This window comes from Emydura macquarii, unplaced genomic scaffold (assembly GCF_026122565.2).
Source record: "Emydura macquarii macquarii isolate MOO-44397 ecotype Brisbane River unplaced genomic scaffold, CSIRO-AGI_Emac_v2 contig_2457, whole genome shotgun sequence".
Lineage (NCBI taxonomy): Eukaryota > Metazoa > Chordata > Testudines > Chelidae > Emydura > Emydura macquarii.
The window spans coordinates 1,826,272-1,845,110 of NW_027132594.1; the positions used below are offsets into that span (position 1 = coordinate 1,826,272).

General features: G+C 40.6%; 1 protein-coding gene across 1 annotated transcript in view; it reads right to left on the reverse strand.

Moving 5' to 3' along the window:
- VIT (vitrin) overlaps nucleotides 1–18,505 on the reverse strand; it is a 72,493-nt gene extending 53,988 nt beyond the window's left edge. Inside the window, exon 1 of the mRNA XM_067562675.1 lies at nucleotides 18,353–18,505. The gene's annotated coding sequence lies outside the window, so the exon portion shown is untranslated. The remainder of the gene's footprint in view (nucleotides 1–18,352) is intronic.
- Between the last annotated feature and the right edge of the window lie 334 nt (nucleotides 18,506–18,839).

The window sequence follows — 18,839 nt, forward strand, 5'->3', positions numbered from 1 at the left end:
CAGCCAGCTATACTAATAATTAATTAATAATAGTATTTATTTTGGGCTTTTAATTCATAGTTCTCAGAGTGCTTTACGAAGGATCAGTATCATCATCCCCACTTTATTGATGGTGGAAGGTAAAGCAGAAAAATATCCTACTATATAGTACTATACTGGATCTTATAGCACATTTACCACTTCATGGCTTGTCTCCATGGCACTGCAGTCTGGTCTTCGGGAACTGTAGAGCGCTCCAACATGTGCTTTAACTCTACCATGTAGCCTCTGTTGGCACAAACTAAAAGGAACCTCGTTTGCATTGATGTAATAGTGTTTACAAACAAGACTACATTCATGCAAACTCGTCACCTTTTAGTTTGTGCTAGCAGTGCCTATAGGGGGCAGTTAGACCACAACATGTTATTGCTCTACAATTCACACCCTCATAGACCACACTGTGGCACCTTCCTATCTGTGCACCTTCCAGTACCGCATTAAATACATTTGCAGTGTGTAGTCTGTTCTCTCCAGGAGGAGAAAGGTAAAGTGATATGCCCTAGCAGAACAAAGAGAAGAATGTAGATCTCCTAAATTACAATTTGGTGCCTTCTCCATGGATCCATGCTGCCTTTTGATATTAAGGAAGATTTAGCATTTCTCCCTCTTGGAGCTTATTCTAATTCTTATGACAGTAAATGGAAAAACCATAAGGGAGTCTAATTCACATTGCCATAAAAATCACTTCTGAATTTGGCCTGTAGTTTGTTATTCTAAGTATTTGAAACTATAGTAAGTCAATTCTAACTCTCTTTCATTTAAAGTAATAAGACCTTAAGAAAGACATGTGGGTTTGAGCCTTATTAAGCTATCAGGCAAATGAATCAGGTAGATGTTATTTTGGAAGGTCCTACCCAGACTCTTGGTCTCTTCCTTTAAGTAAACCATTTTCTTTTCTCTCTTGTACATTTGGCACTCCTGTTAGTGGAGTGACATTGTGAGTTATATTTCCATCAACTTTGTGCATGTGCATTCCTGCTCAGCAAACTGTTTAAAGAGGTTTTTGAACACTGAGATACTCTGGACCTTGAGGTAAATCATAGTAGATTATTGTGTTTTCAGTTTGCTTTACCCATTCAACCAGTGGGCTCTTTTCTTGTATGCTTGGTTAAACTGTGGCCTACATTTCTTATATTTAGTTTTGCTTCAGCCTTACTGCTTTTTTATTTTTCTCTGGAATTTTTGGCCAACAGTTATCTTGAGACATAAGCAAGCAGGCTATCCAAAAGAAGAAGAGTAAGATTGCTGCTGGCAAATCATCACATCCTGAGTGGGTCATCAGTAAGAGCTCTGTTAACTGTTGACCAGCCAGCATTAAATCTCCCAGTGTTTGCTTTGGATACCTGTTTATCTGAACAAGTTTTCTCAACTCCATTCATCAGACTGGTATATTGGATGTTGGGGAAATCATCCCTATCCAGGAAAACATTTTAAGTATGTGTGTAACACTAGCATATGCTCAAGTTCCTTCCAGAGAAGTCGAAGATTGCAGCACAGGTTTAGGGTCCAATTCAGCAAACACAAGTGAATAGTTCTCTCTCCAAATCAAACATCTATTTGAAAGTTGAATTTCCCCCCCCTAGGATTAATGTTTGGAAAAGCTTGAATGTGTTGAATAAAATAAAGTTTGCAAACAATATTTCCAGCACACAAAATCATAGTTTTATATTGACCTTTTATTGCCATCTTGACCTTTATAAAGCCCTTTGAGAGAGCTGCTGTATGAAAGAGCTTCTACAAACAAATGGATTATTTAAACAAAATCCATATAAATGGTTCCATTGTGGTGGCAACTGTTATGCTCCTAAATGGAAGTGCTGGTTTTAGGTCCTGGGTTTCTGGTTTAGGGTATCATTGTGGATTGTATGTGCAAAGAGAAACTCTTTGTTGGTGTTTTGTTCTTAGTCTGTGCAACTGTAAGCAATTATTTTCTGTACTCTCCTATGCTGCAAAACCCAATTTGTACACACTTTTATACAGCGAGAGTGTGCACCGTTGTGCTATGTCTCAATGGGTTGGTGACATAGCAGCCTCAGACACCCGTAAGAAACAGCAGTAGACTTTTAAAAAAAATCTCTTAGAGCTATCTTTCAATGGTGTGGTTTGAGTTAAATATATCATTCTCTATAGAGGAAATAAAATAGGTTTGGTGTAGGAGTGGGTGAATTGTTTTGAATAAAATAAGAACTGACCTTCCCCTTCCCCTGAGTGAAACCCACAACAGTCTTTTTTTAAAATTGCTTGTTTCTTCTCTATTTTTATTTCATTTTCATGTTATGTTTATATTCATATTGCCATTGGCTTGTATACTGCACTCATCATAGTATCTGGATGAAGTGAGGTGTCTAACATCTCTTAAGTGCAGTTTGTTTTCTCATCCTCTCACCAGGGCAGAAATATGGAAGTGCGTATGCCATGTAGTGTGTCATTTTTGGTAGGCCTTTTGGGATTTTCTGTACACAATGCTAAGTGTTTGTTAGGTAAGTCAGGTTGAAGAGCACATTGCACCTTGGAATGGAAGATGGTGAGGATTGTGATGGTTTATTGTTCCTGTGGGAGTTCATTCCACAGTCTTGGAGAAAAGCTTTGTCTCCTGCACTGATGAACTTCACTCTTATTGTAGAGGGTTTCATTGATCCAGAAGAGCAGGGTTGTTGACCATGGTCTTCATCCTGGAGCCTCAGGTGATCTTTTCGATATCTGGGGGGCCAGGCCATTAAGCACCTTGAAGATAAAGACTAACATTTTTAATTTGACTGGATGCTCTCTGGGAAGCCAGTGTGAAGACAGGATGACTGGTCTGATGTGCTCATTGTAGCCTGTGTCGGTGAGAAGATGTGCTGCAGTGTGGTATACAAACTGTAGTTTTCTAACGTTTCCTAAAGGCTGGTGGCTTCATGCCCCGGTATATTGCTGTTGAGAGGTGATGAAGGTGCAAATAACTGAGGCCAATTCATCATCTGCCAAGATGGGTATAAAGCATGACTTGCAGATGTTGCTATGTGAGAGCTCAGCACCAGCGAAGACCCCAGAACTACTTCTAGACTAGAGACTGAATTGACCAATTACGGGTATGTACCTTTACCTAAAGGAGACTCCACCATGGCTGCATACTCTTCAAAATGCTTTCCTTTGCCCATCTGCAAAACCTCTGCTGCTCAGGTTCCGCTTCATCCAGCTGTACTACATCCATGAGTTGATCTTGTCCAGGAACTGGGCCATATTAGTGCTAGTGGTATGTTTGTATGTGCTGAAGAATAGGTAGAGCTGTGTGTCATCTGTATATTGCAGGCACTTGAGTTGGTGAATAGGATCAGCAAAATAACTGATTCTCGTAGGACTCCACAAGTAAAGCATCTAGCCAGAGAGGTGAAGTTTCCCATCATTACTCATTGAATGCACCCCACCACGAAAGACTCAGACCATTCTAGTGCATTCTCTTATACCTCTGTCACCTCTCTGAGGTGAGAGGGCAGTTTCTCATGGTTAATAATATTGAATGCTGAAGAGAGGTCTAGAAGGATGAGAATAGATGTTTGCTCTCTATCCATTGATGACAAGAGATCATTTATCAGGGCCACTAAAGTGGCTTCAGATCCATTTCCATATATAGCCTGTGCCTTTCTACCAAAGAACCATGCATCTTTCTCATGGAACCATGGCCTTGGCAGTCAGATTGTCCTCTCACCTCACCTATTCTGGTTAGTCAGCTTCACATGGTGCCACTCCTTTAGGCCCTGATTCATTAAAGCACTGAGGATCTGAACCTACACTTACTGAAGGCAAAGTTCCCATTCACAGTAACGGTGCAGGATCAGGGATGTAAGCACAGTCATAATTTTAAGCATGTGAGTACCTCATTCCTGTTAAGCCTGTGCTTTTATTTTAAGCATGTAAGGTACTCCCATTGGAAGTTAATGGGACTGCTCAGATGCTTCAAGTTTAAGTGCTTTGCTGAACTGAAGACTTATTCAGCTCCTATATCTAACCTATTCAGAGGCACTGAAAAGCTTTGTGGAACCCATATGAGCAACACTCTCTCATTCAGAAGGGTCCCAGAAACCATGGATGCTGCTTGGACACCAGACCAAAGCACTAAACAAACAAACAAAGTCAACCTGCAATCTTTTTTCATCTGCCTTGTTTTAATCCTTAGATCAGTGATCCCCAAAATTTTCAACTCCTGCCTGCCCTCCATGCCTCTGTCCATGGCCCCCTCTCTCACCAGCCATGGTTGGGAGCCCGGGCCAGGAGCAGGGCTGTGGTTAGGGCCAGGGGCTGAGGCTATGACTGGAATCATGGCTGGGCCAGGAGCCAGGGGCAGAGGCCAGGGCCGCAGCTGGGGGCGGGGCCAGAAGTGGAGCCAGAGCCGGAGCAGATCTGGGGGCAGAATGGGGCTGGGTGGCACTCTCTCCCTGTCCCCCAGTAGGCCCAGGTCCCGCAATGCCCCCCTGAACATTCCTCTATGCCCACTTAGGGGGGCATGCCCCACAGTTTGGGGACCTTAGATTTCTGTTATTAAAATATACATTCAGATTAGCAATACAGTATACCTGACCGATAAATATTGCAGCATTCAGTTCCTAATTCCCTAAGCCTTATGTAAACTCAGTAGTACTTACTCACTTGACCTGAATAAGGGCTATCAGGGAGCTGGTTGTGGCTTTCTGATCCTGCACCACTAGAACTCAGTGCAAGTTAGAGCACCACAGGAGCTGCTCTAACTTACATCAGTGGAAGACAGGTGTAGCAGAACTTGACCCCACCACACCACTTTCCTGTCCCCAGCACAGCTCTTCCTTCCCTGACATATCCCTTATAGTGGAGGTAGGGGGATGTGGCTGGAGTAGGAGGTGACTGTCACCTCTTTGCACCAACACAGAGTTCCCTTAAATTCTCTTCTGGTCTCCTCTGGACAGAATGTGAGTCCTTCATACTACCTGAGTGGTGCAAAGCAGCTGTGGAGGTATGGAGAATCCTGTCCATAGTATCTATCTGTTTTGGCTGCTGCTGCTGGCTGCGACAGGGTCCCTGGGGTGCAAATAGACTGCGGGATCACTGAGCCATCCAAACCCATTCAGCCTGGGTTGGATCTCACACTGTGATGCTAATGTCAAGCTATAAGGCTCTGGCAGGCACTGCACATACACAGCCGTCCACAGGCAGGGACACGCCCAACTGAGTTACATGAATGATCTCCCAGCCACTCATGGACCATCAAAAGAGAAGCTTCAGCCAATTCCCCCCAGCTCCCCAGCCTTGAACCCCAGAAATATACTGTCTTGCACTGCTCAAAGTTGCCTTGGGCAATGTAAGCTCATTAATAAGTTTGCCACTTCTTCATAGGAAATTGGACATGCACCAACCTTTGTAGTCTGAGCTGAGATTTCCCAAGCACTTCAAACAAAAACACAGATTTAGGTAAAATATAAAACAGATTTATTAACTACAGAAAGATAGATTTTTAACTGATTATAAGTAGCAGGCATAGAGATCGAGGTTGGTTACCTAGGAAATAAAAATAAACTCACAGTCTAAATTCGAACTTAAACAGACTAAGCAAGATTTGAATCAAACAGTCTCTCGTCCTAACAGATGGTATAGGCAACTTACAGTTCCTCAATACACATCTTCCAGGTGTTGAGATGGGGGCAGGAAGGAGAGAGGCCAAGTGATGATATAACTGTCCCTCTTTTATACTTTCTTCCAGCTGCTAGAAAGATCCTTGCTGTGACATGGGGGTCAGGCAGTCCCCCATTGCGTATGTGCCTTCTCTGAGAAGTCCCTGGGAGAGTGGATTCTTTTTGATGGGCCATCAATGCCTGTCTGGCCAGTGATGAGTGCTCCTTTGTTCTTACTGGAAGGCCAGATGTGTAGGTGTTTCCCAACCTCACAACATATTTCAGTAACACCTAGCACTTCATTATAACGTCACATACAATGATAAAACATAGAATCCAACAGGATATTAATGTTCAACAGATCAAGACTTTTAAAATGATACCTTACAAGGCATGCATTGTATCAAACATATCATAATCCTATCACAGTGGTGAATATGGAGATTCCAGGGTGCTACTTTGAAGTGTCACAATGGCAGAGAAATAACTTTTTAATCTGTGCTGAAAAACACCCTCTTTTGGCCCATTCACACCCATTTTGGGGGATTCCTTATCACAAGCAGACAAGAGATGTAAATATGATGGTTTTGCAGGATGGCAAGAGTTATGAACTGCAGTCCTGAAAACACGTTGTTCACCATGTTCTTTAAAGATATTTGTATGAAGACTTGAACGTAGCATTTAGCCCAAAATAGTCATAGTGATGTAGGTATAATAAACGGACATAAAAACCAGCCCTTTAGGATTAGCCTAAAAACCCCAGTGGGCCTGTATTACTCTAGTTTTATGCTGATGTAACTCCACAGGGTTAAACCAACATCAGACTGGAGTAACGTAGTGGTGAATCAGACTGTTTTCTTTGGAGCTCTTTCAAAGGAAGGTAGTTTATGTGAAACTACAGTATATTTTATATTTAGTCCCATTTTGCCAGGCCTCTCTCAGACCCTAAATAAAACTGCAATGATTATAATTTTCATCTCTCTCAAAAGAGATAACTATCAATTATGTTAATGCCTGACCTGCCCCTCTAGCAAAGGAAGACGTACATTGGTGGACTTCATCTGCTTAAAGTAAAACATCATTGGGATTTGGGAATGTCCAGATTGGCCAAATCCACAAGATTCAGTAGGCTGCATCGCTTCCCACGTTATTTTATACATTAATTTTAACCATTTAATTCTCATTTGCCACTTCAGAGGCACATTGGGAACTTCTGCTAGATCCAATCTTGTACTTGTTTGATGACTGTGCTGCTGACCTTTCTGTACATAAAGTCTGCTGTCCTAGGCCAGCACAGGGGCTCATCCCTCAATCTCACCAAGCATGCACCTTCATTTCCCCTTAGTTAGCAAACATCTCCATCCTGGTTACTGATGCAGGCCGATTGACACACCTGCCACTGCTAATCACTTGCCAATCAGCCACACCATACTACTCTTACTCCTTCATGCACCTGGCCACTTCCCTTCCATCTCCCTGCTCTCCTGCTCCACCCCAAACTGCTTTGTCTCCACCTTTGCTGACTATGAACTAACCCCCGCTGCCACTGCACACCGCAGCTTTAAGTTACTTAACTATTCAAAATCTCAGTATTTAAAATGTGGTAGAGGTTGGGGTGTTTTTTCCACAGCCAGTTCTACTACACATCCACCCCTCCACCACCACTATGGGAACCTACCAGCTGCCACAAACATTACTCTAAATAAATTCAGGGTGAAGGGGTTAAATAAGAAAATTGGAAACATCTGCAATTTTCCAGTGACTGAGGGCTGTGAGTCAGTATATGAAATTCATGGGCTCCATGACTCTCCCTTTTTCTTTTTAGAAAATGCACCATTTTCAACCCAAAAGCCAGTTCTAACAAGTTGAACTGGCCGTCTGAAGTGCAATACATGTTTTCTCAGGCTGGATGCAAAATTAAAAAAAGAAAAGTGTTGAATACATACCGTATTGTGTTGCCTGCAACCTAGGAACTACTATACTGTCAGATTTCCCCTGAAGGTACATATTTTTGTCACAGAGGGAAGAATTTGTTAAAAGCTCTGATTCCCTGAAAAAGTTGCACATCACCTCAGGGATGATTTTATAAATTTTTCTTACATGTTCACACAAAGTTTAACATCTTTCCTCATAGTCGCTAAGGAGTAGAATTTCAGAGACCATCCGGGATATTTATTCTCTCCTTGACACAGATTCATGGATCTCATTATTGCAAATATAAATTATATACATGGATCAAGAGAAGGGGAGATTATCTATAAAAATCTGAATTTACAGTTAAGACAATGTCTCTGTCTGTTGATATTATTATTATTATTATTAATGTTGTCAGCATACGTAGGGCAGAAACTGGACTGACAGAGATTCAGGAATCCAGAAGAATCCAGAGATGCCCTGTCATAGGAATAAGACTGGATTTAGGGGCAGGCGACCCAGGTGACCGCTGGGCTTGGGTTGCGGTTTTTTTGTTGTTAGTGACAAAAGGGAAAATAGAATGATTGAAGTAAATTGTTTCAGGTGTTCCGCATGTGGGTTTGTTTTTCACTAACCTCCTAGAATGTTCTGTACCTTTGTAAAATCTCATGGAATCTTCCAGACTTTCTGAGACCTGCATTTTCCTCGCACCTCCTGGAATGTTGTCAGCAGTGCCCTTGCATGAACTAAAGGACTAGGGTTAACGTTCTAAGGTCACCTACTGTAACACTATTTAAAACTGGTCCAACCAATGTTGTTGCACAGTTCAATTTCTTGATGCTAGTACATTTCAGTTATTCTTAAAATTAACAAGTTTCTGTAATCTTACTGGAAATAATTTTTTTATTTGCTTATATATGGCATGAATAAATACAGATTTACAGATACTAGCGTGCAAATATGTTGGCTTATATGACAAGGAAAATCATGCATGCAAATTGTGCATCAAAGTTGTGAAATGGGCTACAAATGGAATAAAAAATTAGATGTTCAAATGTTTAACAAATGAAGGCTGGGGGAGTGCCGAAGACATTCCTCATTTGGGGCGCCATTTGGTCTAGGGATGGTCCTGAAGACAATAATTAGTAATGTCATTAACGCCAAGCAATGGCTTCTTGATCAAGGAGACGTCTTCTGATATCAGAGGATAATTCATGCTAGGATGTCTAGCAAGTCAGGGCATGCCAGCAGGAATTCACAGAAGATTAAACCCAATATTTAAAAGTTAAGATAAAAATGTTTGTATTGAAGGATTACGCAGAATAGGAACACTCAGCACAAAATTTAAGATTTAACTCAATTTTACTTTTACTTTTATAGTTCACCTTTAAAAGGACAGTGTTTGTACAGTTTTATTTTTTTCTCCTTTATACTTTGTGACAGCCTCTTAGAATCCAGAAAGAACACTTCTTTCCAGACTAATTGCATTATTTCCACTTGACAAAGGTTGGGTTTTTCCATTCCTCTCAGTGAACTTTTTTGGTTTTGTTTGTACAACAGCATCATGTAAGGACACAGAAGAACTCTGGGAAGAGCCGGGTTTATTCAGCATTACCTATGTTGTCTGCTGCCTCTGAAGCAGAACACAAAACAGTATTTGACTAGGCTCTAAAAAGCATACATCTTGGCAACAGAATAGTGGATGTTTGCCCCTGCCCTGGACATCAAAACAGAGTTGGCTTTTTCTGAAGAATGGACTGTGGAATTGTGTTTAAGGCTGCTTTCTTGCTGCTGCTGACTTTCTCTACATTCTCTCTTGTTTGTTTGTTCCGGGTGGCCCCCCCCCCATCCCATGAACTTGTTTTGACCAGAGTTATGAAAAAAAAAAGATCTGTATACTATTTTTTAGATCTGTGCTGCATGTCATCTACGCTTTAGTGATAATACTTCGCAGTTATATATCCTTCATCTAAGGATCATTAAGCACTTTCCAAACATTAAATGATTTATGTTAGAGCTATTGTTAAAAGCAAAATGGAAAACAAATAACACAAGAATGGCCATACTGGGTCAGACCAGTAGTCCATCCAGCCCCATATCCTGTCTTCCGACAGCAGTCAATGCCAGGTGCTTCAGAGGGAATGAACAGAACAAATAACCATCAAGTGATCTATCCCCTGTCGCCCATTTCCAGCTTCTGACAAACAGAGGCTAGGGACACTTCAGAGCAAGGTTTTGCATCCCTGCCCATCCTGGCTAATAGCCACTGATGGACCTATCATCCATGAGCTTATCTAGTTCTTTTTTGAACCCTGTCATAGTCTTGGCCTTCATAGCATCATCTAGCAAAGAGTTCCACAGGTTGACCGTGCGTTGTGTAAAGAAATACTTCCTTTTGTTCGTGATAACTCACCAATTGAATATAGTGTAATCCACTCTAACCCCCAGATTCTTTTCAGTAGTACAACAGTTTAGCCAGTTATTCCCCATTTTGTAGCTTGTGCTTTTGATGTGTCCTTCCTAAGTGTAGTACTTTGCACTTGTCTTTATTGAATTTATTCTTATTGTTTCAGACCAATTCTCCAATTTATCAAGGTCATCTTAAATTCTAATCCTGTCCTCCAAAGTGCTTGCAACCCTTCCCAGCTTGGTATTATTAGCAAATTTTATAAGCATACTCTCCACTCTGTAATCCAAGTTGTTAATGAAATTGTTGCACAGTACCAGATCTTGAACTGACCCCTGCAAGATCCCACTAGATATGCCCTGCCAGTTGGACAGTGAACCATGGATACCTTCTCTTTGAGTTGGTCTTTCAACCAGTTATGCAGTCCCCTTGTAGTAATTTCATCTCGACCACATTTCCCTAGCTTGCTTATGAGACTGTAACATCATCCATTATGAGCTCTCTTACATTTTCCTTCATCTTTCTCTTGCTCCTCATGCATTTGTAAGAACCCCTTCTTATTGTCTTTTATGTCCTAGATGGCACTCATTTTGTGCCTTCACCTTTCTGATTTTTGTCCTTACAAGCTTGCACTATTCTCTTATACTCCTTAGAAATTTGTCCTTGTTTCTACTTCTTGTAGGATTCCTTTTTGATTTTTCAGGTCATTAAAAAGCATCTGAGTGAGCTATAGTGGCTTCTTGCTATCTTTCCTTTGCATTGGGATAGTCTGCTGTTGTGCCTTTAATATTGTCTCTCTGAGAAACTGTCAGCTCTCTTGAACTCCTTTTCCCCCTTAGATTTTCTTCCCATAGGACCTTACCTACCAGCTCTGTGAATTAGTTGAAGTCCATTGTCCTTATTCCCTGGTCTCACTCTTTCCTTTCCTTAGAATCATGAAGTCCATCATTTCATGATCACTTTCAGTCCAAATTGCCTTTTACCTTCAGATCTGAAGCCAATTCCTCCCTGTTAGTCAGAATCAAGTCTAAAATTCCTGTCGCCTTCCTCCACCTTCTGAAGCAAGAAGCTGTCCCCAGGACCTTCCAAGAACTTTACTGGAGATTTTGTTTTGCTGTATTACTTTTTCAACAGATGTCTGGGTATTTGAAGTCCCCCATTACTACCAGGTATTGTGATTTGGATATTTCTATTTTGTTTTAGAAATGCCTCTCTCCCCCTTATTTGCTGGCCTAAAGTAGACCCCCTACCATGCTGTCACCCCTGGTTTCTTCCCCTTTTATCTTCATCTAGAGACTTTCAACTGGTCTGTCTCTCACCTCCTTCTGAGCAAGCATATTTATTCTTGATGTATAATGTAACAACTCTTTCCTTTCTTCCCTCTCTGTCTTTCATGAACAAGCTGTATCCCAGAATACCAATATTTGAGTCATGAGATTTATCTCCCCAAATCTCAGTGATGCCAATTAAGTCATAACTTAACTTATGCACTAATACATCCAGTTCTTCTTGTTTATTCTCTCTACTCTTTGCATTTGTATAATGACATCTAAGATGTTCAGCTGATTCCTGATGCTCATATGACCCTAGTATAATTTTCCATTTCTCTCCCCTTCCCCCCAGAAGAAATCTAGCCCTTTGTTAGGGTCACCTTTTATAACTACCTGTGGGCTTTTGTTACGTGCCCCCTTTGCGCCTAGTTTAAAGTGCTCCTTATTAGGTAGGTGATTCTGTGTGTGAAGGTGTTTTTTCATTTCTTGGTCAGGTGGATTCCATCTCTTCTTAGCAATTCTTCTTCCCAGAATAGCATCCCATGGTTGAGTAATGAGTAATGGAGTAATCCCATGGTTGAAGCCCTCCCATCCACACTATCTGCATAGCCACACATTCATCTCCAGGATGTGAGAGTCCCTCCTGGGGTCCTTATCCTTAATCAAGAGAATGGACAAGAACATAACCTGTGCCCGAATCCTTCATCCTCACCCTCAGAGCCCTGTAGTCACTGCTGATCTATTCAGGGTCATACCTGGCAGTAACATGAGCACTCATGTGGATGAGCAGTATGGGAAAGCTCTCTTTTCAGTTTCTGATGATAGATTCATGCACCCCAAAAAGTTTCAAATGAAACTCTGGTAGTTTCATATCCATATTTAAACATCAAAACAGTCCCGTTTCATCTGGTTTGGGTTCCACTGTAAAAGTTTTGGACAGCTGTGTCTGTCTCACACACTCATTTTTGCACTTCTCTCCACCCTTTTTACTTGGACCAGTCTCCAACCAGCCTCCCTCTTTTCCTTTAAATTCCTCCTTTAAAAACACTTCTTTCACAATGCTTTGAAATAGGGGACCTGCAGATCCATTGTGCAGAATGTAATGGGGGACAGTACATATGCATTGACCTCAGCTGGTTGGTAACTGTAAAATAGCCAGTGGAGTCATTGGATTCTGACCCCCTGTCATGTCATAGCGATACTAACCTTTTGTTACTCTGATATAAAAGGCCAGGACAGTGATCTTGCAGGCATTCCTGTATGTTGCACCCTTATTAAATGGCATCAGAAGTAAACTTCATTTGTTCTATTTTTGCCCAATATGTAGTTTCCTGAACACCCAAGGGAACCTGGCAGAGAGACGGAGAAGGCAGTTTCACTGCTTCTAAATTTTCCTGCAAACAAATGATACTGGAGAAGGTAAAATTCTCCACACTGCTATATTTACAGGCTCAGAGGTACTTGAAACCTACAATACATTCTGGTAGGAGAATGAAAGAACTGCAAGTGGATAGACAAAGTCCTTCAGAAATTTCAAGAATATTTTGACTCATGCAAGAATTTCACTTGGGAATGTTACATTTTCTTTAAAAGAAGCTAGTTGCTGGGTTAGACTATTGAGATCATGATGTTACAGAGCTTCATTATAAAGCTAATAAGAGAGGAACTGGAAAATATAGAACACTTTGCCTACTTTGGCAGTCATCTTTCACAGAAGGCAAACATGGATGTCAAGATTCAGCACAGAATGCATTGTGACTGCCTTGCCTTTGGCAGACTATACTGCCGGATGTTCAACAACCCCGACATCAGAACACACACTAGATTTTTCGTTTATAAAGCGGTGGCAATCCCAAATCTCCTCTACGTCTGTGAGACTTGGGTGACCTACAGAAAACACCTGAAAAACTGGAACGCCAGCACTAGCGCTTTCTCTGGAAGATCCTCAACATAACATGAGAGGATTGCCGTACTAATGTCAGTGTCCTCACAGAGGCCAACATCTTCAGTGTTGAGGCCCTGATTATCCAGCACCAGCTGAGGTAGAGCAGGCATTGCATGCACATGCCTGATGCATGCCTACCAAAACAATTGCTGTACACCCAACTCACCAAAGGAGAAAGGAAATGGAGAGGCCAAAAGAAATGCTTCAAAGACACCCTCAAGAGAAATGTCAGAAGATAAGGCATTGACATCACACACTGAAAGACAGTAGCCCAAGACAAGGCTAACTGATGAAGACTTGCCAGAGAAGGACCATTTTTGAGGAAAATCACCTCACCCGGTCGCAGAAAAATTCCAGAAAAGAAAGGGCAGACAACTGTCATGCAGTAATCCTGGCCAACCCTGCCTTCCAACACCACCTGCAACATCTGCCAATGAGTTTGTGGCTCAAGGATCAGAATCCCCAGTCACCAAAGGACCCATATAAAATAAAACCTTTGAAAGAGGTCATCCTCGACTCAAGGCATCGCCAATGACAAATAAAGCTAAGGTTGAAGAACAATCTTTGAATGCAGTTGATCAAATAGGTGTATAATTTGTCTCTTCACAGGATGCAGAAAATATCTGTAAAGAATTTGAAGAAATGATTAAGGAGATGCATTAATCACATTGAGATCTATTGCAATGTGCCACCAAAAAATGTGTTAAGTTCCATTAACCCTGAGAGAGAGAGAGAAAAATTAAATTGTCTGGATGATAACATTTGATGTTTGTGAGCAGATACAGATACCAACTGGAAGAGTTCAGTATGGTCATGATAATAAAACTAAGCAGATGAAGGACGTATGTAGGTTCAAAAGATTTTAACAAGATCATCAGACAGGAGTACTGTCTATGAGAATAATTGAGGAAGTTGTACCTAAACTTGAAGGTGCCAAAGTATTTTCAGTTTTGAATATGAACTAAAGATTTTGGCAGCTATGAGTCAATAGTGAATGTGAAAACTACAGTTAGACAAATTATTTTCAACATATTTTCAATGAAAAATAGCTTTTTGATTTAAATGAAAATTATTGTGGAATTTTTTGTTTAGGTCAAAACTTTCTGGTTTTTCAGTTTTTGTTTTAATATCCCTCCCCCCCCCTTTGTCCCTCCCTTTCCCCCCCCTTATCCAGGGAAAGGGCTTGGGAGGGACACCAAAACTGAAACATTTTATAAAATATTTCAAACAAAAAGAACAGGTTTTTTTTCATTTTATTTGAAATTTTTCACAGCATTTTTTTTTTACCAGCTCTAGTGTCTCAGCCCCTTCAAAGTTCCTTGTGGCAGAAATACATTTAAGGGATTTTCCTTTAGGATTGTCTCAACATATCAAACCGTTATGTCCCAGGTTTTTCACGGTTCTGGATGTGGGGGGAGTAAATTACCACAGTTAGGAGCTCCACTCTGAATGTTTCTTCAGAATAGTGTGGCACAGCGCTGAAGGGCAAAAGAGAGGCTCTGTGGAGTTTAAATAATATTACCAAAGCACTGGTATTGTAATATTCTGAGACTAACCAAAAGCCTAAAATCTCAGCCAATGGAAACTCATGTGGATTGGGGGCTGTCCTTTTTGCAAGATGATCATCCAGCATCATAGGTTTCTAAAACACTGATTAAAACATAATAGAACAATGCCAACACTCAAAAAGAAGTACTGGCAGTTTTTATCTTCTGAACAATTTCATGCATCTGTTTGATGGACAGAAAGCAACCAGCACAGAAAGAAGCCATAAATTGTTGGATGCCATATTACCGTTGGATACAATTGCAAAATGCTTATTAAGTGTGACATAGAAGCATGGTAAAGAGTTTTTTTTATAGCAGAAACGGTTTAAAGAACACGTATAATAGTGCAAGCGAAAAGCTGCAGGGAGGGGTTTGAAGTCCCTGGCACAACATGGACACCCCTGGGGGACTGTCTAAGCTACCCCCTGGTGGCTACCCAACAGCAGTGCCCAGAATCTCTACCATGCTGGGTGCTACAATCCCACCCCAACATACCCCTGATGCTGGAGGTTATGAAAGGGTTCTGATGAGGCAATCTTGTGACTGTCTTCTACAGTGCCTGTAGAATATTCCCCCTACTGAATACAGGGTTTTTAGAGCCATTTTATGCTGCTCTGTCCCTTTTATGTGATGTAGAATGGCTGGAGTGGGAGTGAGGCCATTATCCAAGATTTCCATGTGTGAAATATGCAGTAAATAAAGGAAAGCAAAAGAATAATTGTTTGCACTTGATCCAAGGTTGATGGAGATTTATTTTATCAGGGAATGAACAGAGATCTTCACTCAGAATTTATTTTCTAAACATAGTAGAAATCAGTTGTTTTTTGGATAGGGTGGTCATTAGACAAGACAGAGTTATATCCTCTCTGTCACAATTGAAGCTGGAACAGTGAATACTTTGTCACAAATCATGGCCAAATTCTATCCCACTTACTTAAACTGAGCCATGTTTACTAGCAAAGGAACTACGCATGGAGTAAGCTACTACTCATGCATAAACATGGCAGAATTTAAGCCTCTAGTTTCATTAGCTGCCTATGGTGTTGCTATATTAACAATGTATAACATAGTTGTTATTTCTAAATATCCAGACTCCATTGATCAAAATTGTATCCTCAAAAAGCTCTTCATTTTACCTTTACACTTTTCAAATCTTTTTTTATTATATTGTATTTGTTTCATATTCCCTCTTCACTGTCGTATACCAATGAGACATATGCTATAGTGATGAGCACCTTAAGCAGAATCTACAGGACTTTTTTTAGATTGGAAGGAAAATAGATGTCAGATATCCAACTATGCCTACCTGGCAATCCAGTCCTAAATTCTTATGGTTAGAATTTGATTTTTAAACCACTGGCCACGTTGGAGGGGCCCTAGAAGGAATTCTGGCTGATTCAGAATACTTACAGAGCCAGAATACTTCCTTGGGCTCTCAGGAACATCACCCTACCACTTGTTGCAGTGCATGCTCCAGCTCATGGAGGGAAGGGTGGGACCTTTTTGTTAACTAGGACTCTCCACTAATACTTACATACCCCCAATCGATCTATCTCAGGCACTTATATGGCCCTCATGACTATGAACACCTCACAATCTTTAAATATAGTTACTCTCAAGACACCTGTGTGGGGTAGGGAAGTAGTAAGATCCCCATTTTACAGATGGGGAACTGAGCCACAGAGAGATTTATTTTGCCACTCACTTCAATGGGACCATGATTTCACCTTAAATGTCTTGCCCCAGACCACAGAGAAAGTCGGCAGTGGAGCAGGGAATTGAATGGAATCCCATGTTAGCACCTCACCCACTGGATCATGCTTTGTCTCTGGGATTGTTTTTGAGGCACAGAGACTATCCTGGGAGGGGAGGGGAGTTAAAGTCATTCCTCTCCTTAGGCACCTTTGCAGAGCTAGCTACAATCAAGCACTGAATACCAATGTCACATAAAGCCAAGGCTACTTTTACCACAAAAGCAATGAATCCTCAGAAGTAATGGCTAGAAATAATAAATGACATCAGACATAGAATAGTTTCAAGCGTCTTATAATAATCCCTGCCATTAAAAGCTAAATGACCGTCTTTACATATAGCAACAAGGCAAAGAAAACATAATTCATCTAAACGGTGATAAGATGAAATTTCAAATGATATTGAAAAGACGACTGAAACTTTAAACATTTTTTTTTTTTAGTTGTTCCTGCCTCTGCATCAAAAAAAGGCAGAATGTGTTTTCTTTCACCACAGAAGATATGAGCCTTGCCAAACAATTAGCTAGACCAGATAAAAATGGATGAGGAAACGTCTGTTCGGAATCAGATACTAATTTAATACTGAGAAAATAGGAGGTGATTATAACATAGTTAGTTTTCTTTAGTTCTATTTGTGCCTTATTAAGGGGCAGCTCCTACAGCCCTTATTGTAACTCCAGTGTCAGGTTTGTCTGAATAAGAACTGCAGGATCTGGCCATATATGCATAGGAAATAAAAATATACAAGCGCCTTGAGCATAGTAAAATGCCGGATGTTTTTAATCTAGCAAAGTGTACGATAAAACTGCATTTGAAAAGCGTAGGGGTTTTTTGCTCTAGTTCTTGATTTACTGCAATGTAACTTACCTATAAACGGTTAACATTTCAGCTAGAGTGTGTTGGTTTTTTGCCACGGGTGATTAGTTACATTTCTGAAGTTATGTTAGGAGAAAAGAAAACTGCCCCAAGGAGGGTCTGTCACTGTAATTCCTTTTTGCCTCTGAAAGTGGCGCAGTTACCATAAACTTCTAGGAGCAAATATTGACTAACTCTTCAGAACTCTCCCTGTGAAATGTTTGCTCGGGGCATTTGCTTCATGTTTGTACTGGTCTGACACAAATCACATTTTAAAGACTTATCAAGAATCCAATCTCTCTGTGGAGAGTTGAGCAGTGGTGGCAGACTCAGTAATGCTATTCAGTTTTAGTCTCACCAGCAGAACAAGCTTTCAGCACCAAAGGATAAAAAGAGTGCGGCAACTGTACCCTATACACATACATATCTATCCAGCTACCAGGGAATTCAATACTATCTGCTGCAGTGAAACAGTTTAATTTAAAATACAGTATCATAGTGATTTGTATTCCTAAGTGTTACCTTAGGGTTAATTAATGCTACCACTCACCCTTCCTTTACAAAGCTTATTCACACATTATTGAGCACAGAGAAAAATGACAAAATAGACTTGACAATGAATATAGTTTAAAAGTAGTATACAAATAACACTGCATAATTTGCCATTTCCTTTAACTATATAGATCTATTTGTGTGCACGCACAGGCACATAATACACACAACTATTTTATGAAATATTAAACCTTTATTGCTAAGGCAGTGTGCGTATATACAGTTTAACAATAAAGGATTAATGATTTTGTAAATAATTTCAAAAGTCTATAGTACAGTTTTGCTGTATAGATTATACTTCCCCTTAGGACCTTTTACAACATGCATTCAGTGTAAGAGTCTAGCTTCTTCATAGTAAAAATTATTTAATTTGACACTGACAAAACAAATAAAGTAACTCCCCCTGCCCTTAAACAGAGCCATAGAACACAGGAGTAGTATCAGAATTACCTTGCCTGAGGTGTGTGACTTTCTATTCCTTTTCTCCTCACTGTATGAATGCGGTATTTTTCTCAAGTTTTTCTGCACCACAAACTCCAGTCAACATTATTCTAAAGAATCAGAAACAAACAGGAAAAGGAGGCCTGGGCACCTTTTCTTTTTCTGAGTGGAGCTAATCAAACATTCCCATCAAGCTCCCAGCACTTCGAAAGGCACATTACACTCACTCACTCACTCACTCTTCTCTGTCTCACCCTCCCCCCACACACACATACAGAGCTTCTTACATTGATTTAGCTGCTGAATTAGGCAGTCCTTTTTTAAATTTGTGTTCCCTCCCACTTTTTTTTTTTGGTACCAATTTCTATTTTCTTAATATGAAATTAAAACATACCCACCGGCCTGTCAGACCTGGCAAGTTTTACTCTTTTGGAAAGCTTTACTGATGTTTTGGTTCCATTTTTTGTTTTTTTTGTTTTTTGTTTTAGTTTCTCTG